This window comes from Nipponia nippon, unplaced genomic scaffold (genome assembly GCF_047370975.1).
Source record: "Nipponia nippon isolate SJK-2023a ecotype South Korea unplaced genomic scaffold, ASM4737097v1 scaffold_1, whole genome shotgun sequence".
NCBI lineage: Eukaryota > Metazoa > Chordata > Aves > Pelecaniformes > Threskiornithidae > Nipponia > Nipponia nippon.
The window spans coordinates 156185724-156206124 of NW_028262290.1; the positions used below are offsets into that span (position 1 = coordinate 156185724).

Below are 20401 nucleotides of genomic sequence, written 5' to 3' on the forward strand. Positions count from 1 at the left end.
TTGTCATAGACTAATATAATAAAGCAGAGGAGCTATTAAAATAGTCTGAGAGTGAAACCATTGAATAAATTGCTTATTAAGAAAACACTGCAAATAAGATGAACAACTGACCACTTCCTCTGTTTAGAGTCTCTCTGACGAAGGTACAGTAACACTGAGAGATACTTAACATCATCATAACTGCTCATTTGACGAAGCTTTCGGTGTACGTCAGGAAAGCACAAGAAATAAGCCAAGGGATCCAGATGCAGACAGATGGAATTAGCATCTCTGGATTCTTAGCTTTCATTTAACAAGCGTGAAATACAGTTCCCAACTTCATATGAAACACGACTTTTTTGTTCCACCTGCATTCAGACAGACTAAAACAATACCTCGGAAGAGCATGAACTTTCCTTTTCATCTCTGTAGGGAAATAACTGAAAAGTGCATGGGTGACCCTTTAAAAACCATTGCTGCCAAGTGCATCACTGCCAAAGAATTTACCGGCTCTTTTTATACAAGATACTGGGCTATTGCATACCAAGAAGAGGTTTATTTCATTGTGAGTAGTTCCCTCTCAGAAAATACTGGCCACTTAAGAGCATCACAACAATCTTTTCCTCCACTTTTCACTACCACACATTAGCTGTTGCCACATTTATTTCCCTTTTTATATATCTAGATCACTGGGCTTCTACTATTGAAGTGCTTACAGTCTAGGAAATTAGTTTTCTACTGCTGCTGAATACCTAAAATACAGACTTTTCCCATTTTTTACATGATTATACTTAAAATTAAAGAATAAGCCATTTTTAGAGTATTTTTTAATTTCAGAAAGTTATTTGGGGTTACAATTTTAAAACGTGGCTTTCATTTTCATGCTCACAAACTACGTCTGTTATGAAAATATTTAATAGCAAGCTGCTGCCTAATTAGATGACTTAATGTTGCAAAACTCTCTATTTAAAAGCAAAAGAACTGCCAAAGATCAACATCAGATTTTTTTTTTCCTTTGTTTGCTATGATGTGCATTTTTTTCTATTTATATTATGTACAGGAAAAAAAAAAGAGTTGAATGATAAGATCATGAATTCACATTGTGTTTTCCTTTATACTGTTTATAAGTTAACTGGGATGTTTATAGCTTGTTTGCTTTTTTTCTTTTTTCTTTTTTTTTTTTTTTTGCAAAAGTGACATTTAGAAGCCAATAACCCAAAGTATATTACTGAACTCTTTAATAGTGTCCGATAGGTAGACGACCTAACTGCAGTGTGATTAAATAATCTAACTGCTAGATCAATGAATGCAGCATGAATTAAAATGGCTGCAAGCTTCTCCAAGCATAAGATTAGAGATCCAAAAAAAGGTTTCTCTTACCTTCTATTTTACATTTCCAAGAAAATGTAACCATTTATTAAAAAAAAAAAAAAATCCGTGTTTTTCTGACAGAAATAATACAGTAGTATTCTAATATATAGTGACTAAACCATATATTTTTATTGTCAAAGATCAGACTACATTTTGCCATTCTCATACTGAATAACCTCATTCAAGGAAAAAGCAGTCTCTACTCAAGAAACATAATGGTGCTAGGATCTGGTCCAAAGTGAACTGTTATCTCACGCGTGAAGATAATGAATGTTAATTTAAAATAATGTTCTTTCAACTCCAGGGTTTTTTTTATATAATCAATCAGGCCTGAAAACGCGTGCATGCGCTCTCGCTCTCGCACGCTCTCTTTCTCTGTCAGTCATACATAAACACTTCATTATATATTCTCATTCCCAGATACTCAGGAGAAAATTTTCTGCAGGTGTAAACTAGTATTTCTCCACTAAAGTCAACAATGCTGCACCAAATTATGTCAGCAAAGACACTGGTCCTCTCTCACGCATATTGTGACATGTGCACCTCGACTTTTGCTTAATGTGCATTTCCCGCCAAACTCTCCCTTTCTTCCTTTCATATGTGCATTTCCCGGCTCTTATTTGCACTCAACAGACAACCGCTACGGCCTTTCATTAACTCACCCCTCAAGGTCTCGTATCTCCACCAAATACTGCGCGGACAGGCAGGTATACATGGCTCTTTTCTGTAACCGAGGCAGGAGCTCTCAAGTAAACACCAGAAGAGAAAGAGCACTGCAGTGGGAAGCTGCAAGGCATTTGGAGAGGACAGAAGACCAGGCTTGACCCAAAAAAAGGAGTAGATTTTAACATTATTCAGTTATTACAGTAAAGAGAATTTACAACATTCCAAAATGGAGTTTTGGAATAAATATAAATTTTTATGCATAAAAGCAGGAACCAAGCTCTAAATTATTATTGTCTGGAAACTACTGCGGGGGAAGAAGTATTCTATAGCTTTCTATATCAGAAAACTGGGTGATTTTTGGCATCTGTGTGGGAGACAGTTGAGATTGGCGATGGCTGGAGACAAGACTCTGGATTACACGACATGCTAGTTCGATCAAGAAAGGCAGTTCTCACGTAAGAAGAGCCAAGCGGAAATTTGGATACCATTCCTTCCCACTGGCCCAGGGAACACTGTAACTGCTTGGCCACTAACTTGGCAGAGCAAACACCGTTCTGCTTCTAGGCTCCTTGGTGCACCTGTACTCAAAGCATCTGTGCCAAAAATTACCTTCAGCTGATATTTATCAAGTCTCCTGTGCCACTATAAGGGTGTATTGGGTTTGCATGGCAAGGTTTTGGTAGTGGGGGGCTACAGTGGTGGCTTCTGTGAGAAGGTGCTAGAAGCGTCCCCTGTGTCCAACAGAGCCAATGCCAGCCAGCTCCAGGATGGACCTGCTCCTGGCCAAGGCCAAGCCCATCAGCGATGGTGGCAGCACCTCTGGGATAACATATTTAAGAAGGGGAAAAGAAAAAACAACACCTGCACAATTGCAGCCAAAGAGAGGAGTGAGAATATGTGAGAGGAACAACTCTGCAGACACCAAGGTCAGTGAAGAAGGAGGGGGAGGAGGTGCTCCAGGCACCGGAGCAGAGATTCCCCTCCAGCCCCTGGGGAAGACCATGGTGAGGCAGGCTGTCCCCCTGCAGCCCATGGAGGTCCACGCTGGAGCAGAGATCCACCTGCAGCCCGTGGAGGACCCCACGCCAGAGCAGGGGGATGCCCAAGGGAGGCTGTGACCCCATGGGAAGCCTGTGCTGGATGGAGCAGGCTCCTGGCAGGACCTGTGGACCCATGGAGAGAGGAGCCCATGCTGGAGCAGGTTTGCTGGCAGGGCTTGTGACCCTGTGGGGGACACACACTGGAGCAGTCTGTTCCTGAAGGACTTCCCCATGGAAGGGGTCCACGCTGGGGCAGCTTGTGAAGAACTGCAGCCTGTGGGAAGGACTCACGCTGGAACAGTTCACGGAGGACTGCCTGCTGTGGGAGGGACCCCACGCTGGAGCAGGGGCAGAGTGTGAGACATCCTCCCCTGAGAAGGAAGGAGCGGCAGAGACAACGTGTGATGAAGTGACCGCAGCCCCCATTCCCCGTCCCCCTGCGCTGCTCAGGGGGAGGAGGCAGAGAAATTGGGAGTGAAGTTGGGCCCGGGAAGAAGGTGGGGGAAAGGTGGTTTAAAATTTAGTTTTTATTTTCTCATTACCCTACTCTGATTTGATTGGCAATAAATTAAACTAATTTCCTCAACTTAAGTCTGTTTTAGCCCGTGACGGTAATTGGTGAGTGATCTCTCCCTGTCCTTATCTCGACCCACGAGTCTTTCATTGTATTTTCTCTCCCCTGTCCAGCTGAGGAAGGGAGCGATAAAGCAGCTTTGGTGGGCACCTGGCATCCAGCCAGGGTCAACCCACCACAAAGGGACAAAAATCATTCCATTCTATTGAAAGCTACATGTCTTCACAAGTTAGTGCTACAAGTGAGGCTTATACTTGGATGATTTGTAAATGGGTTATTTTTATAAAACTTTTTAAAACTATTGAGAAAAAGAATGTCAGCATGGATTAGAAAACCTAACAAAACTGGCACCTGAAGGCACTTCACGATAATCCATATTTCCTAAAAGGTACAAGTTGAATAACAAGAGGACATCTCACATTTGGAATCAGAGAGAAGTGAGGGGTATGCTTCCAATTAGGAGGTTTTATAAAAAAGCCTTCTGGGAGCCAGCAGCGTGCAAAGTGCACAGGAAAAGGAAGAATCTTTCTTACAACAAATATTTCCTGTCAGTCTATTTACTCCAGGTCAGCGTAAGAAGAAGAAGGAGACGACAAAGCTAAAAAAACTGAAAGATGCAATTACAGATTGAAAGCGTCCATGTTTCTTGCTTTCCAACGCTGTCAGTCTGAAATGCTTCCAGGTATGCATCAGAACTCTCCTTCAAAAAGATATGTCAGTGAAATAAAGCAATTTTTTTTTTTTTTTTAACAAGGAAACAAACAAAGTTTTAATACTTAGGGCAGCTTTTAAACAACATGACATTACATTCTAGTCAGACTGGTAAGAGGTCAGACACTGTGAGTTACCAATAAGCAAAGTGTACATCCCTTCTTACTCTTCCCCACGTTTTACCAAGATCAGGAGAAGTTTTCAGAAAGCTATTTTGATTGGTGAAAATAATGTAAAATTCTCCTTTTTTTATTGAGAAAATGTTTGTGTCAATGCCAAATTATTCAGTGTGCCATATTATCTTCAAATGTCAGCTTGCACATGATGACCGACACCGAAACATCCAGCTTCTTGAGAAAAGGCTCATGCAGTCAGTTCTTAGGAACATCGTGAAGTCTCAACTGTGCTTATATGAAGCTAAAAATGGTGCCAGTCTGGTTCCTGTGAAAACAACTAATAACAATTCTGTGCTTTTAATCAACATAGAAAGGAAAAAAAGTTTTCTGAGATTTCTGAACTGCATAACAAAGAAAGAACAGAAGCACAAGGCGAGGAGAACATTACTCTTTCTGAACTACTCATTGCACGGAGCAAAAAGGATTGTCCAGATTTCACAGGTAACAGCTAACAAACAGGATGAGTCAAGAACTTTCAGAATTTGCAGGTTTTTAATTTATGTTCTGTGATAGAAAAAAAAAAAATCATGTGATTATTAAACTTGCTTTCACATGCATGATTTCCATAATTTTGAAACTAGGTTAAAATACTCAGTTTCCTGTCATATCTGTTTCCTGTCTTTCCTCACGTAAAAATAAACCTTTCTTCTCATTATGGTATCATCTTTTCCACTGAGAATCCTTATATTTCTTCTTTTACCAGTTTATTTATAATTATGTCTTTCTATAACATACAGGCTTTAAAATATACAGAAAATGTTAAAAGTCACTAATAGAAAAATGTTAGCCATGTTTCCTCTGTGTTTTTCATAGATACTGTAAATTCCTTCAAAGACTAATGCACATGCAGGAAAAGTGCCTTAAGTTCAACGGGAACAATCATCAATGTAAAATTTAGTGTGTGGAAAAGTCTTTTTAAAATAACAATAGTCATACTGTTGATATTCAAAAGGCATGAAAAATACCTACGTAACATTGCATACTCCAGTAGAAGAATAAAAAATATAACATTACATAAAATTATATAGGCAAAACAAATTGTAACTGTGTTCTGCCTTGAATACTGGAGTTGTACATGAAGTTTTCATTTTAAAAAATATTTTATGAAAATAAACTTGATTCATCAGTATGCTCCAAGGCCTATGCATTTTTATGCCTCTGGGAAACAAGTGCTTATATGATCAAGGTCTCTATATTAATATTAATCTATTGGTAACAATGAATTTTCTGCAGTGAACATCACCAATTTTCATCAGTGAACAATCAGTGGCCTGTGATTACATTTTATGAAATAGCAATTCTTTTGTTTTGATTTTGCACAATTTTGACCCTGAATCTTAAGCAATTGGTTAGGGAGAGGGGATTATGCATAAACACCGAGTTAAGCTTGTCCCCAGAGTCAACGATGGTTCAGAAGATACTGATCTCAAACTTAACAACCAACAAAAGGAAAACTGGAGAAACAAAAAACCCACCATTTTGAGGTAAAATTTCCACTTTAATTTGCGCATGTGAGTGCACGCAGTGCACTGTTACACAGCAAGGCACAGACTATCTCCTCTTCAGAAGTTTCATTTTACTGGCAATGACACCAAGAAAATAGTAATAAGGCACAGTCACTGCTGTTACTTGGTTTCTGACTTGCAAAACATCTGTAATTGTAAACAGGTATCTGTAGTGTGAGATCCTCTCTTACTGAACGCATAAATGCTGTGTGAGACTTAACAGAAAATGATGATAGCGTGCTAAGAAAGATAAAGCTCTCTTGTCTCTCAGATCTCATCAAAGATTTGTTGAGCAATAAACATATCTTACATCCTTTTAATTTATTTTTCACTGTATATTATTTCTAGATACTTTGGGATTCTGCTAATCGTTTTCTCTCAACCCCATTTTGTTTCACTTCATTGCTTTTCCAAAAGGTTCCAATAAAACCTAACGCTGGAAGATAAGAATCGCTCTGCTAAAATTAGTGAACTAAGTACCATATCCCATGAGTCACTGCATGCGACTCCCATCCACCTATCTTTAAAAGACCAGATAATAACGCCGTGCTGCAAGTGCACGAGATCAAAGTACAAGTACCCGCTTTCCAAAACGCTGCTTTTGAGTACTACACCTACCAGCAGGCTCCTAGAGCCTGTAACCAAAACATTAGTTGTTAGCTGCATTACGATCATATGTTTGAATACAAGGCAAGTTGGTTTCATGTTTATTTTTAACATACTAACAAAGAAAAAGGAAATGAAGCACAGGAGAAATGAGAGGTAAACAGCAATATGTTTAACTCTTCTTCTTTTTAAATTACTAGATCTCAAATCAATAGTATCCTATTACAGACAAAAATGAATTAACACAGTGAGACCAGTTCTTTGCATGTGAAAAAATGCAATTTCCACAGAAAGGGTGAATGGGACATTACTGGTATTTTTGTAGGTATGCTTGACTTCATTTTTTAACCAATAAGTGGATTTTAGCACTTCAGATTTCACTGTCTCCGGTGCTAAAATTATTTGTTAAGAATTAGTTTTATATCATACTACAATTGAGAGTTGTATAAAGAGTCATAATCATTAATTCACAATGTTTTATTCTGCAGTTATTTAATCCTGGAATTTAACACTGAATATAGTGTAAAGGTATATGCAAAGATACTCTGACGGTTGGTACACCAGCAACAATGTCTTGCTTAGATTTTTTTAATATTTTTGTAATTTTGAAATTACAAATATTATGGTCCTGCTATTGTAACCAATAACGTACTTCAAACTCAAATTACATGTCTCTGTACTTTCATAGCAGAAACTTCTGCACTTTAGTGAAGTGGAAAATGAGGGATTGGAAGAAAATCAAAACCAGTCTTTTTGTACACAAAACTCTCAATAACTAGACTTTGGATTTATCTACATAGCACAGCTATAGGATCAGGCTCTGATAGGATATTACCAAAGCTGGCTGACCTAAAATTAAACGCCATGAGCTTTAACTTGGGTTCATGGACATGTCACAGTGCTTCACCAGTGTGCCTGCTGTCATCTGCCCACAAGACTAAAAGACCCTGTTCGCCTCAGGGAGAAAAAAACAGAAGAGACACATAAAAAATATGAATGAAATCTTACTAAAAAATAAGGGAAAAAACAGCCTCTAGCATAGCTAATGATTCAAGTTAGTTCACCTTTTAATAACTTGTGTATTTAAAGAAATTGATTGCAGCCATCTTACATCAAAAAGCATTTCAAGACAACTGTGTGTGCTAGCATGACTTCAGACACTCAATGAAACAGTATAGTTGGAACAAATAGCTTATTTACCCTTTTGAAACAAAAACAATGCTAAAAATCCATTATGCAGTTATTTGTCTAGTTTTGCTACCCCTAAAAAAAATTCTTCATATAATTCAATATTCACAGCTTAGTTAAAAATAGATAAATAATCAGACAGAGTTCAGACTTGCTCAATTAACTTGATGGCAGACATTGCTTTAAGGAGATGATAACACTATGTTTAAAGACTAGTATTGAAAATAGGGAAAAAAAATCAGCTTGACCCAGCCCTGATGTTGCAGGGAGATGCATGCAGAGAGGCCTCTGAAATCAGAGAGCTGCCTGTGCCACAGGAGCTCACCCGTTCAGGCTGGAGGCCACAGTGTTTATTATACTGCACACAGCCACTCTGGTGCCCATCAATCTACTTCCAGTTACCTCCGCTACATCCAGGAATGAAGGTTTTTTTGGAGAACTGTTATTTTCCACCATTTAAAGACAAATTTGAGCTTTATTTCAAGAAAAAGTTTTCCACACTTGTATTGCATTTTGTATAGGTGACAAGATACTCTTTCACCACTGATGAATTTGCATCTTTATACTGCACTGAAAATTACTGAAGACTTGTTTTAGGAATGTAGGAGTTAACTTATTAAGAAATTCCTGCAAAATGGAATCATTACCTCATCTTATAAACTACCTATTTTGCAGGCTATATTCTCCCGACTGGCAGATTAAACCTTAGAACAATAACCCAATTATGAGCTAAATTTACATTCAACTGATCAAAAATCATCCAGAACCTGACAAGAGCAATCTTTGTTCACAACATTTAGCACAAGCGACACTGACAGACTAAAATGTATGAGCTATATAAAAGATGACATATGTTGCACTGCCCAGCTACCAAGGGCACCACGCTCCAAGTATTACGCAAGTACTATGGGAGTGTTCATCACATCCTGAGACTAAAAAAAACCCAACAAAAACCAACACAAAAAACCCTGCAGATAAAGAACATGATCCGACATTAGCTCCTAAACAATCAGTGCAAGAAGGATGGCTAAAGACAGCTGTATTCCACGGAAGGAAAACCACCCCAATTAATAAAATCAGTGGTCAGAATTCAAAAGAAATGTATATATTTACTGGATAGACATGGGAAAAAGAATTGCTCCAACAATTCTGATCTAACTCTTGCAAAAAATAAAAACCATCTACTTTATCTCATACACATCTGGCCAGTAATTTTAAACAACTCAGCATTTTATGAACCAAGTTCATCACTGGTGTGAGCCACACATACTTTGCATAGGTTAATTTTGTTTATAGTTTGATTTAGCATTCGTAACAACCTACATCATGTATAAAAAACTTACTGTACTGACACTTATGCCACTCTGGGGCTAACTAAAAAGCCTTCAACCAATTCAAGAAGAAAATCAGAAAGTTTACCAAACACATCTTCATCACCATCCTGTCCCTCTTTCAGTACTTTTATCCGGGACAGATTCACTGCCTGAAGTCCTTACACACTTCCAGAGCTAAATGCTCTAGAAAACTGTGGAAGGCAGTAACTATGAAAACTAGTTACAGGTATGTCCAAGATTTGTGAACTTTAGTTGTCTGAAGTTGGGTACTCAATTCCAAAACAAGTCTCCTAATTCCAAAATTTCTCCTGATTCTCAAATTGTGTGTAATGAGACACAATTCTAACATACTAGAATGAGATCTAATTCTAACAAACTAGACAATGCAGACATTTATGGAGAGGTTTAGATACTTAAAATTGAGAAACCATCTTCAAATGTTGTCTTTTATCTATTTCAAGTATTTCATCCTAATTCAGAGATTGCAGCTAGCACAGTTCAGTGGTCCCCAAGCAGCGTTTCACTGACAGAAATGCACAACAGCCTAGATGTAGCCTAAGCCACTTCAAGGTGAGTTTGAGGCCAAATTCATTGTCCATCCACATTGTTTTCTTCTCCAGGAGCACCACATCACTAACAGCACCCAGCAGGTTATGTTTACCTGCAAGATGGAAACACCAAGCACACTTCACAAACTTTTACCATCTCATTTGCTCTTGAGATGATGTTAGGCTGAAAAGATGATCCAGGCTCTTCCCCTGGGGAAGCCTCAAGACTTCCCTCAACAGTCCCTTCTACTCTCTGCTACAAGGGCAGGCGGGACGCCCAGGCAACCTGGACACTAGCTGCATACAGACCGCCTACTACCTACAAATAGTATGGACACACAGCACCAGATTACAGCAAACGACATCGCAGTCCCATATAGCACGCACAGCAGTTACAGTAATGGAATTCTTGTTACTTCTGTAGTGTTCAATTTTTCATGAAAAGAAGAACTGCTCTCGCTCACAATATGTAACAACTAAGACAAACAACTAAGAATCTTAGTTCGTGGTGAACAAACTCAATTTTTTTTTTTACACTTATATTTAAAAATAATAGCTATAAGTGCTTGCTTAGATTAAAAAAAAAAAAATACACCGGTTTAACTGGTATGGAAGGCACTTCCCTGTTAAATTAGTGCTATAAAGCTCCAAACTGTGGAAGAAGAGCATCTTCTAGCACACCACCAAAGTCTTAAGACCCCCCACCCAACGTCCACACACTCACAACTCCCGTTACATCTTGACTACATCGTGACTTCATCACCAGGTAATTTCCATCACACTATCCAGCTCATGAGATGGTGCAGAAGAGTCACTTTTCTCACTCAGTCCTTTGGTGCTGAACCCGATACCGAATATCAGTTGCAGATGCCTCTTCTTGATGGCAGAGACCACCATCCATAGCACAATCAACAAAAAGTCATCAACACAGAAACTTTTGTTCCCATTCATCAAAACCAAACTCGCCATCAGAAAGATAAAAGTGCTCTCTGTTGTACTACCTAGCCCATGAACCATTCCCTTCTCCATACAGATATCTGGTCAAAGCGGAGGGGGTTTGTTTAGGAATGGAAAAGCTGGCATTGAACATAAATTCATGCTGGGAATTATTTTGCGGGTACTTCCACTTTTATACAAAAAAGCAGTCAGCAAATGGTCTACTTCCCTAAAGACTTTCTGTAACGCGCTCAGAATGGTTGATAACAACATAAAAAAAAAAAAAAATGTGGAAAGATGCCACACAGGTCCTTCACGCTGAAGGATGAGGGACTAGAAAAACCCAAGGGACTGCAACCTGAACCACAAACCAGCATTTCCACTCCCACTCTTCCCCCTTCCTAACACCTGTCTCAATGATCACCCCTAAAGAATTAAACAATTTCCTACAAAGAATAGCAACAGAAGTGCAAAAAAAAAAAAAAAATCAGCATATCTAGGACAAGAAAGCATTTCCTACTTTTGGTCCTTTCCACTGCAGTAAGATCTTCTCAAGAGTACAAGTACTCCTACAATACAGAGGCCATGGCAGATGATTCCAGGGTGTTAAAAGGCCAAATTATACAATTATAAAACTAACAAGCACCAAATTAAATAGTTTTTCACCCGTTTTCCTCTTCTCAAGCCACCCCAGCTCTAGCCTTTGTAAAGTTCTGTTTTCCATGTCCACAGAAGACAAAAAACAAATTCCCAGACAAAGTCTGCTGTTTTCAGGATAAGCCCCAAAACACACACAAAGTTTCCCAAGTCCTTAACGCCACTATTTTACAGGGGGACTGTTCTCTGAAATGCACGGAAGGCCAGGAAAGCGTGTTGAAGCTCCCCATCATCCGTACCATAGGAAACCCCACACCTGCACTCGCATCCTTTCCCCATAAAAGAGGAGGCAGATAGGCCTCTGGACAGCCCCTGAGGTAGGGGAAGAAGGAAAACACCTCACAGAGTGAAGCGAGGGGAGTTATTTGGAGACACGGTTTCGGGGACACACACACACACAAAACCCCCCAAACCACCAAAAGCAAGCCCTTCAGTAGTTCGTATTCTCCCGAAATCCCACCGCCGACTCCCGCGGGGCTCCGGGAGGGCCCCGGCCCGCAGGCAGCGGCGCTCCCCGCACGCCTCTCGCCCGCCGCAGGGGGAGCCGGAGGAGGAGAGCGGAGAAATCGGCCCCTTTTTCCCCCCGCGCCCTACCCTGGAGCAGATGGGGAAGGCAAGGAAGCCCCCGGGGCCATGCCGGGGAACGAGGCGCTCCGCCAGCTGGGCGATCCGGGAAGCCAGGGGCCCCCGTCCGCCGCCTGCCCTCTCAGCAGAACCGAGCGATAAGGCCGTCCCCGCCGCGGGGGTGGCGCAGCCCGCCCGCAGCCGCCCGGGGGGAGGAGAGCTGGGGCTCCAAGTTCACCCCTTTCCCCGTCCCCTCCCCTGCCCCCCCGCGGGGAAGCGGAGCTATGGCCCCTCTCCCGCCGCGGCCGGCCTGCGGGGGCCCGCCGTCTCTCTCCCGTGGAGACTCGGCGCTGTCGAGCAGCTGCCATTACTCAGGCCAAGACCCGTCCTCCAAGCAGACATCCCCCACCCCAGCGAGGAAATGCGGGGGCGGCGGGGGTGTGTGAGAGGAAGGGAAGTAGGGGGGAGTGGGGAGCAAAGCGGTCGCCCCGCGTGTGGGAAAAGAACGGGGCTGGGGCGGGGGGGGGGGGGGGGACGGGACGGGGCTGAGGCCGGGCTGCGCCACACCCCGCTCGGCCTCGCCTCTCACGCGAGTCCCCGGCTCCCCCGCTCCCTGCAGGCCCGCGCGGGGCGTTGAAGGCAGCGATTCTCTTCTGCGCCCCGCTCCCCACTCCATCTCCTCCCGCCCCGACCCCGGGCTGACTGCAACTCGGCACGGGGGCGCGGGGGGCCCGCCGCCGCCTCCCCGCCGAAATCCGACCGGGGAAGGTGTGGGGACAAAAATAATCGCCGTTAATAATCACACGCGCTCCGCCGCCGTCCCCTTCTCCTCGATTTCCAAGCGGGCTGCCAGATAATCCTGCCCACTCCGAAAAATGAAATAATAATAAAAAAATCCCGCCTTCCATCTCCCCCCCACCCCCGCAGCCCCACACATTTTATTATTAAGTATAATTGCTCCCCCCTCCCCATATGGCACCCCGCGGGGCAGGATTGCCCCCTCCCCTGGTGCCCAGCCCTTCCCCTGGCCCCTCTCCCCCATCTCCTTGGAACGGTGTGTACATGATTTTGTAGTTTTTTTAAGGCGCCATGTTTATAATCCTCCATCATATTAAAAAAAAATCCACCCAGCATGAGACACGGCGTCTCTCGCACCCCAAAGCCAGGGAGGCAGACACAGAAATATCCACAGGGCTGTAAATTCACCCCCCCTCCCGCACACACCCCCCTCCTCCCCAGACTTAAAAGTCTCTCTCACCTTGTGCTGCTGCCGCTGCTTCTGCTGCTGCAGGGGGGGAGAAGTTAAGCCAGGGGAAACTTTTCAATCCCTTCCCCAGGCCGCTGCTGCCTCCTCCTTCCACATATTTTTCCCCTCAGAGTTTTATTGTGTCTGAATTTTCTCTCTCTCTCTCCTCTTCTGTCTGTCCACAGTTCAGGTTTCTGGGGTAAACAGGGTTTAGGATGGTGCTAGGGATATTTGGGAGAAGGAGAACTCTAGTGGTGTCTGCTGGAGTTGCTGTTTGTTTCTTTTATTATTTTTTTTAATAATACATTTGAAATGGATCTTTAACTATTTATTATATATGTATTTTATGATACTCTTAGGTCTAGACCCTGTCTTATTGCAGAGGAAAAATATGCCGCTTATCTGGCCCTGATACAGGGAATTTCCTCCTACCATGAAGTCCAACTTGGCGAAATTCCGGATAACGTTTTCAAAAGTGGATTCTCACCTTGAGCAACAGAAAGTAAAACATACAGAATCAGTGGTCTGTCTCAGAGCTGGCTATATGTTGCGAGCTGTAGATGCACACTTTAATTGCAGGATTGGAAGATATATAGTAATATGAATTATATGCATTTATAGGCCCATATATATATGTAAGTAGCATGAAAACATACATTTTATACTGTTTCTATATGGACTGTGAGATAAATATTCTTACTAATAAATGTCAAAGCAAATACATTCTAAAGTTTCTGAAATACTTCAGGAATTATTTAATGGAAAAGTAACATACTGCACAATTAATTAATCTTGACCAGAAATGTGACATACTTTATTAAAATACACTGTAAGCTTAGTTCTATAAGCATTTATGCATGCAAATAGTTTTATTCATATGAGTAGTCATTAGTATTACTAAAATAGTTTTGGACTGCTAACGATCAAAAAGATCCATTCATTGTGCCTGGTCAGTCAAAGATGTAACAGAGTTTGCACACTGAACAGTGAAAGTTTCTCCAGTGTGTTTAGTAAATAAGATTTCTAGTAGTGTCTAAAACCACACTTTGTTTGAGACTTCTGCATCTGGACTTTACATCCTGTTTTAAAAAATAAAATGCAAATAAGTTTGTTGCACGGCAGTGATAAAGCTTTACTTTATTATGTATTTAAATATCAAAGAAAATTTTATGTTATCTAAAATAAATAGATAGGAAAGTAAGTGCTGGTAATCTGCTTTCAAAGGGTGCTTAAGGGGTTGGGCAGATACCAAACAGCGGTACTATAATTTATTACATGCATTATATTGCGTGTATTAATAAAAAGCAAATGAAATTTACAGGAAATTCTTTAAGTAAGAAGGGATTTACCATCAGTATAATTACAAAAAGGCTACCTTATGTTAAGCATTTAGTTGTGATGTTTGGCTCTGATTTTGTTAAGGCATGTAATTTTCAAAAGAAGTTTGATAGATATATATGCCAAGTTTCCATGGGATATTGCTGGCATGGCTGTCTTTTAGGTTTCTTTGAAACCTTCTCTATACAAATTGCGTCTGAGCTATATTTATAAAAGAAAAAAAATGTTTGGGTCCTTATCGTTTCTGCTGTTTCTACCATGCAGTCAAGCTAGCAGTTCTGCTCAGGCTGGTGTGGTTAAGGCACACACAAGCAGAGAAGAAGCGTAGCTACCAGCGTGCCTAACCAGCTTTAATTCTTCAGCCAGAACAGCCAGGTACCCCCGACAACTGGCTCAGCTGGGGGGATTTGCCATAACTCCAGAACAAAGCTGCAATTCCAGTCTCAGGTTCTTTAGCGAAAAGATTTATTACTCTGCCACAGTGCTTTCTCCTTACCTATGTAAATATTTACTTAAGGCAGAAGTTCAGCTGTCTTCAGTATAAAAAGGGGTTAGCCCTTTATCTCTTCAAGACCCATAGAGAGCTGTCAAATAGATATTTCAGCCACAGTTTCACCAATGCAGAAGCATATGCAGGGTTGCAGCCTTATGGTTTGCCTACCTTACAGGTTTTTACCTGGAGTCTACTGCTTGCCAACAATTTGCTGTACTTAACATATTTGTAAAGGCTAGTCTGGACCATCTCCAAATATTTATTTCAGGATACAAATATTTGATTTTGGAAAGAACAAGGTATCCTAAAGCAAACATGTAGGGAGTGTCTGCAACCGAAGCCGCGCTACCTTGTCTGAGCTGGTGGGCAGTGAAGCAAGTGTAGCAAGACAGGCATATAGCTTATATATGGGTGTTTGTGGGCCCTGTTTTGAAATATTTTGGTATCATTAGGTCCCCTGGGTAACTGTTTGCATTATATAGCCTTCAGGATGCACACTGAAGGATAAAAAGGATGCATTTTTGGGTGTTTTGACTTATTTTTATCCGTATTGGAAAGACTTTTTAATATATAGGTTTGAAGACCTGCTAGCCAGTCTTGGCTAGCCCCGATTCTTGCATTTACCTGCATTTAATTTGCTGTGAATCCCAGCCCTGTCGCGGATGCCTTTGGCCATTAACTTTGGCGCAGAAGGCGAGCTGGCAGTGCGGAGCGGCTCGCGCCTCACGCCTCCGGCCTCACCCCTCAGGCCTTACGCCTCACACTGCAGCCGCCCCGGCGGCCGGGCGGGCTGAGGCCGGCAGACAATGGTAAGGAAATCCCACCCTCCCCCAGCGCTGGGCAGTGGCGGGTTTCCTCATAGGCAGGGGGAAATATTTGTTAAAACAAAAAGCGGGCTTAGGGCCGTATCCAGCCACCCCCTCCCCGGGGCGAGGGCTGGGGGCGGTGCGAGGCCGTCAGGCATTTCCTTCCCTCCCTGGCCTGGAAGGTTCCTGGGAAGGACGGGCGGGGAGCTGGGGTTCTGGAATGGGACAGGCACGTCTGGGGCTGAAGTAGCTTGGCTGGGGAACGGGTTTTCTTGTCAAAACTGTCTGTAGAGCTGCAACTGGCAGCTCAGGGTGTAACGGTGAGGGGTCCAGCCATCTGCTTGCTTGCAAGGTTGTGGGGAAAGAAAGCGTGCCGCTAATGCAATGTTAGAAAGCAAACACGATAAAGTTACTTCCTTTCGAGTAGGAAGTACTTACCATAGGAACGCATCAGGCTGCGTGTGTGCTTTTGCCAGTATTGCTCACTGGAGTGTGAACAGTAGGTTTGTTGGTGCTGTTTGCTTCCCTTGGAAAGGGGCTTGGAGGGCAGGAGAAGAAGCTGCAGAAGCAGAAGCACAGTTTTGCTAGAATAAGCGGTATCCAGCCTAAGATGTAATCTACTGCCATGAATTAAAGGGCATATTGGGCAGGTTCATGGGAAAGAAATCCCTTGCAGGCTGGAGACACACAGACCGTGACTCAGGAAATCCCTGCGCTGAAAGCAGTTGGAGGCTGGGACACAGATACCTAGGTGCCTGGCTGTTACCGTGCCTCTCAAGGTATGGGAACTGCTATGTCCACTACACTTTTTGTGTGCAAGAAGACTGACACTGCCTAGAAACATGTAGGCTGGTAAAATATGCCTCCATTTTCCTTTTGAATGATACTCCTCCTCTCCTCCTTTTCAAAAGATTATTTTATTTTTAATTCTAATACTGAACAATGCAATCCTGTGTGGATATGACCTCTTGCCACGCTCTTTTGCCATTCTCTTGGTTCAGTGGTACAACCATAAAACAGGTGGGTGAAAAGTACATCATTGCTGGCAGGTTCTAGGCACCGGGCTCAGGACCATGAAAACATCAGTTGAACGCTGCCCTTAGCAGAGCAGGGAGTGTTGTGTCCCCTCCAGGACGGGACTTGTGCTAAGCTAATGAATGCGCAGCCCAGCCTTCTTCTCCAGAACTTGCTACCATCTTCCCGGCTGAACCAAACCCACCCACTATGTGCTCAGGTCTTTATCTGGCTTTGTAAGAGAGCTGTCTCTTGCTGTTGGTGCCAGCCCACTTTACTGTGTGCTCCGCTCCCAGCCGCACTGAAACAAAAATAATTTGAATGTGTTTCCTGAGAGGCAGGTCTGCTGTGTTGTGATCATAGGAGTATTAATGCAGAAAATTAGTGTAAATTTTTCATCAGAACAGAGTTTAGCAACATAGTTTTCTTTGCAGTAAAAATCTCAGCAATGCATTTAATTTAGGAAGCTGGGGGGAAGGGAACAAAGCCTTAATAACAACAGGCTCAGGAAATCCACTGAACTGAAAACAGTTAGAGGATGGGAGAGTCTTAGGGAGAAGCTTATGCTGTTCCTTTTTTTCCCCAGGTATTGAAAAGAAAATACCAGGCTCAAGAGGCGGACACAGAGCAGACAACCCCCAACAATGTCTGTGGCTCTACAAAGCTGTCTAAGGAATGAGTGCATGCCACCCAGAGGTCCTGTCCTCGACAGCTTGACATGGTAAGGATTCAAGTAGACCCTGCACCAACCAAGATCCTTCCTCCCTTTTCAGCTTCCTTCTCCTTGCTATGTCCCTGGCCATGCAGACTGGCCATCCAGTGCTGGCTAGCTACAAGGCTGAGAGGGGCTTGATGCGGAATTCTGCGACTTGGTGGGGCTTGAGAAAGTAAGGGTATAAATAAAAAGTGGGAAGAAAAAGTACCACCAGAATCTCTAAAGACGTTCTGGGGTGTTTGTTGAAGACAGTACAATGTGGGGAGGTGGATCTTTGGTTTGACCCTCTATGGCCAGTACTCACGTACCTTGTGGGTATAATGACTGGTAGTAACAAAAACAGAAAAGCCTGCCAAGTATAGATGGAGATTAAGATACAAAATGCATTTTTTTTTTCACTGTGTTCTCTCTTTACATTTTCATGCACAACTGGGAATAGAGGTTTATCCTAAAAAGTTTACCTGTGAGTAAACTGACATATGTTTATGACATATGACATGACATGTGTTTATGCCAGCATTATGCTTCATGAAAACTGTATGCCTGATTCAGCACAGAGTCTGCCAAAGAAAACTTAGCTCCATATTTTTTAACTAATTCAAAACAACAGAGTGAGTTTGTACCAGTTTCATACTTTGTGTCATCTGGCTACTGTATTTTCGATACAAGAGCAGGTGCCATAACATGTAACATGAAAAAAGTCCTCTTCCAAGTGTACATCAAATTTATCTCACTGAAGTTTGTCCAGTCTTGGTGTAATATCTAAAATAATTTGTATCTATGCAAAATAAATACACAAAACTTAAATTTGCTTTTAGCCTGAAATAGGATCTATTGTTGTTTTATGAGGACGCAGTGACTGCAGGTATATCATTTGCCAGAAAAATAGCTATGACTATGAAGAAATAACTAGTACATTTTGTTATGAAAATAATTACAAAACTAGAATTTTTACATAAGGAGACATTATGAATGTCATGATTGCAGGGAAATATTAATTACATTGTGCATCATATTAAATGCCAGCATAGCCAGTAATAAGAAAAAAATATAATATATTTAAAGTAGGTGGGGTCCGTCATCCCAAGACAGTGGAAATACATGGATAAGGGAGGTATTACAGCATGCATTAGGAGCATGCAGAGATGTCCAAGTGCCTTTGCACTGAGGCAGTTCATGGCAAGCCAGGCTTGACCAGGTTTGGTCCAGCACTGGCTTTGAGCTAATTATTGCAGAAATAGTCTGTCTCTACCCTGCGCTTCAAAGCCTTCCATGTTCAAAGTTGGCTTGTTAGCTCCCAGGCTGGTTCCATGCATTCATGTGGCACTTCTTTGGGATTAATAAGCCTTTCCAGTAAACAGACTTCTGTCGTGTATAGAGCAGAGACATCCAAACGTTTCTGAAAGAGATAATGTGTTATCACTAGTCCTGAACTGAAGCTAATAAGCCTTGTTGGACCCAAGTTGATCATATGCAGAGCTACCCAGCTGTGGCTCTGTACAGCTTTTTCCCCAGCTCCCATTTCCAGGAAGGCAGTGTTTTGCATGGCATTAGCTCCAGTCTCACACAGCTTATTATGCCAGTTGCAATGCTATGCAAAAGGGGCAAAATTGTTTCTGGAACAGAGCTGCTCTCAAATCTAACACATTGCTGGAGCTAAAGATCCCTACCAGACTGAAGCTGGCCTGGCATGAAGCCATCTTGATGTGCTTGCAGCTTTGATGTATCCTGATGTCATCTGCAGCTTGAATAAACCTCCTACAGATATCACTGATTGGCTGTACAGGATAGGCATAATTAATAGCAACATTTGTGTCAGTTTTGAACCATTATGGTCAAGATGAAAGCTAGTGTAGGAACAAAAAAAATCCACATCTGCCATTCTGTCGCTCTGACCCCTTATTTGAAAACATCTTCAATTATCCAGAGTTAAAGATACTATGTCGGATAAGATAAATTAGTTTTGATCCAGTATCACTGATTTATTTTTTGTTGCATTCTGTAAGGAATCACCTGCTCAAAACAAATTGTAATGTTCAAGACTAATTGTGCTATCACTAACAACCTTCTTACACTGACAGAATTGGAAGAGAGTGCCATGACAAGTTAAGGAAAGTGGAACTTATACACTGGGACTGTTTGAAATGGTGGGATTTGAAGAGAGTGCTGGGACAAATAGATTGTATATTGTTTGATCTTACATGTCATGTAGGATACATATTATGTATAATTCACAAGTAATAGATATTATTTATATATTTGTCTATTTATCTTAGCTAATAGCTGCATTAAGTTCAGCAGATGGCAATGCAATCACTTAAAAGATTTCTCATTAAAAAAAGAATTTATTAACACCCTATTAACTTTAATAAAAATAATGTATTTTTTGACATATCTCCTAAATTTACCAGGCATACTATTCAAAAGTCATGGTTAGCTATTAGCAGGGTAAAATACAGTTACCACTGAAATAGTAACTTTGAATACTCCAAATTGCTGAATTTAAAAAGTTCCACTGAATTTCCTCAATCATGAATACAAAAATAAAAAGAATCAGATTCTGACATGCTGAACTGTATACGTGTGTCACACAGGGCAATCTTGATAATATATTTTGTGTTTGATACCTGCACTTACTAAATTTTTCACATTGAGAAATAAATCCACGTATTTTATTTCTAGTATTTGCATGTTTTATAGCCTCTTCTTAGTGCTGGACTAGTGCTAAATTTGTTCATTTGTTAATGTAAAAGGAAAGATTTATCATCCCCATATTTCAGTTCTTATCTGTAGGTCAGGCTACTTTTCATCTCAGTTATTGATGTGAACGTTTTCTCCTTTAGCTGACGATTATATTGCATTCACTTTGGAAATAATGTTGCCTTTGAATGGTTTAGCACGGCACCAAGGTGTTGAGACAAACATACAGACACA

The 20401-nt window shown here is 41.7% G+C and overlaps 1 protein-coding gene across 7 annotated transcripts in view; it reads right to left on the reverse strand.

The window, feature by feature from the left end:
- Nucleotides 1–13328, reverse strand: part of ZMYND11 (zinc finger MYND-type containing 11) — a 113619-nt gene extending 100291 nt beyond the window's left edge. For 5 of the 7 annotated variants that reach the window (XM_087729834.1, XM_087729855.1, XM_087729825.1 and 2 more), the window contains exon 1: nucleotides 13114–13328. The gene's annotated coding sequence lies outside the window, so the exon portion shown is untranslated. Of the gene's footprint in view, nucleotides 1–11885; nucleotides 12042–13113 lie in introns of those variants that run through there. The other 2 variants (XM_087729808.1, XM_087729816.1) reach the window with 2 other exon arrangements.
- Nucleotides 13329–20401: the final 7073 nt, after the last annotated feature.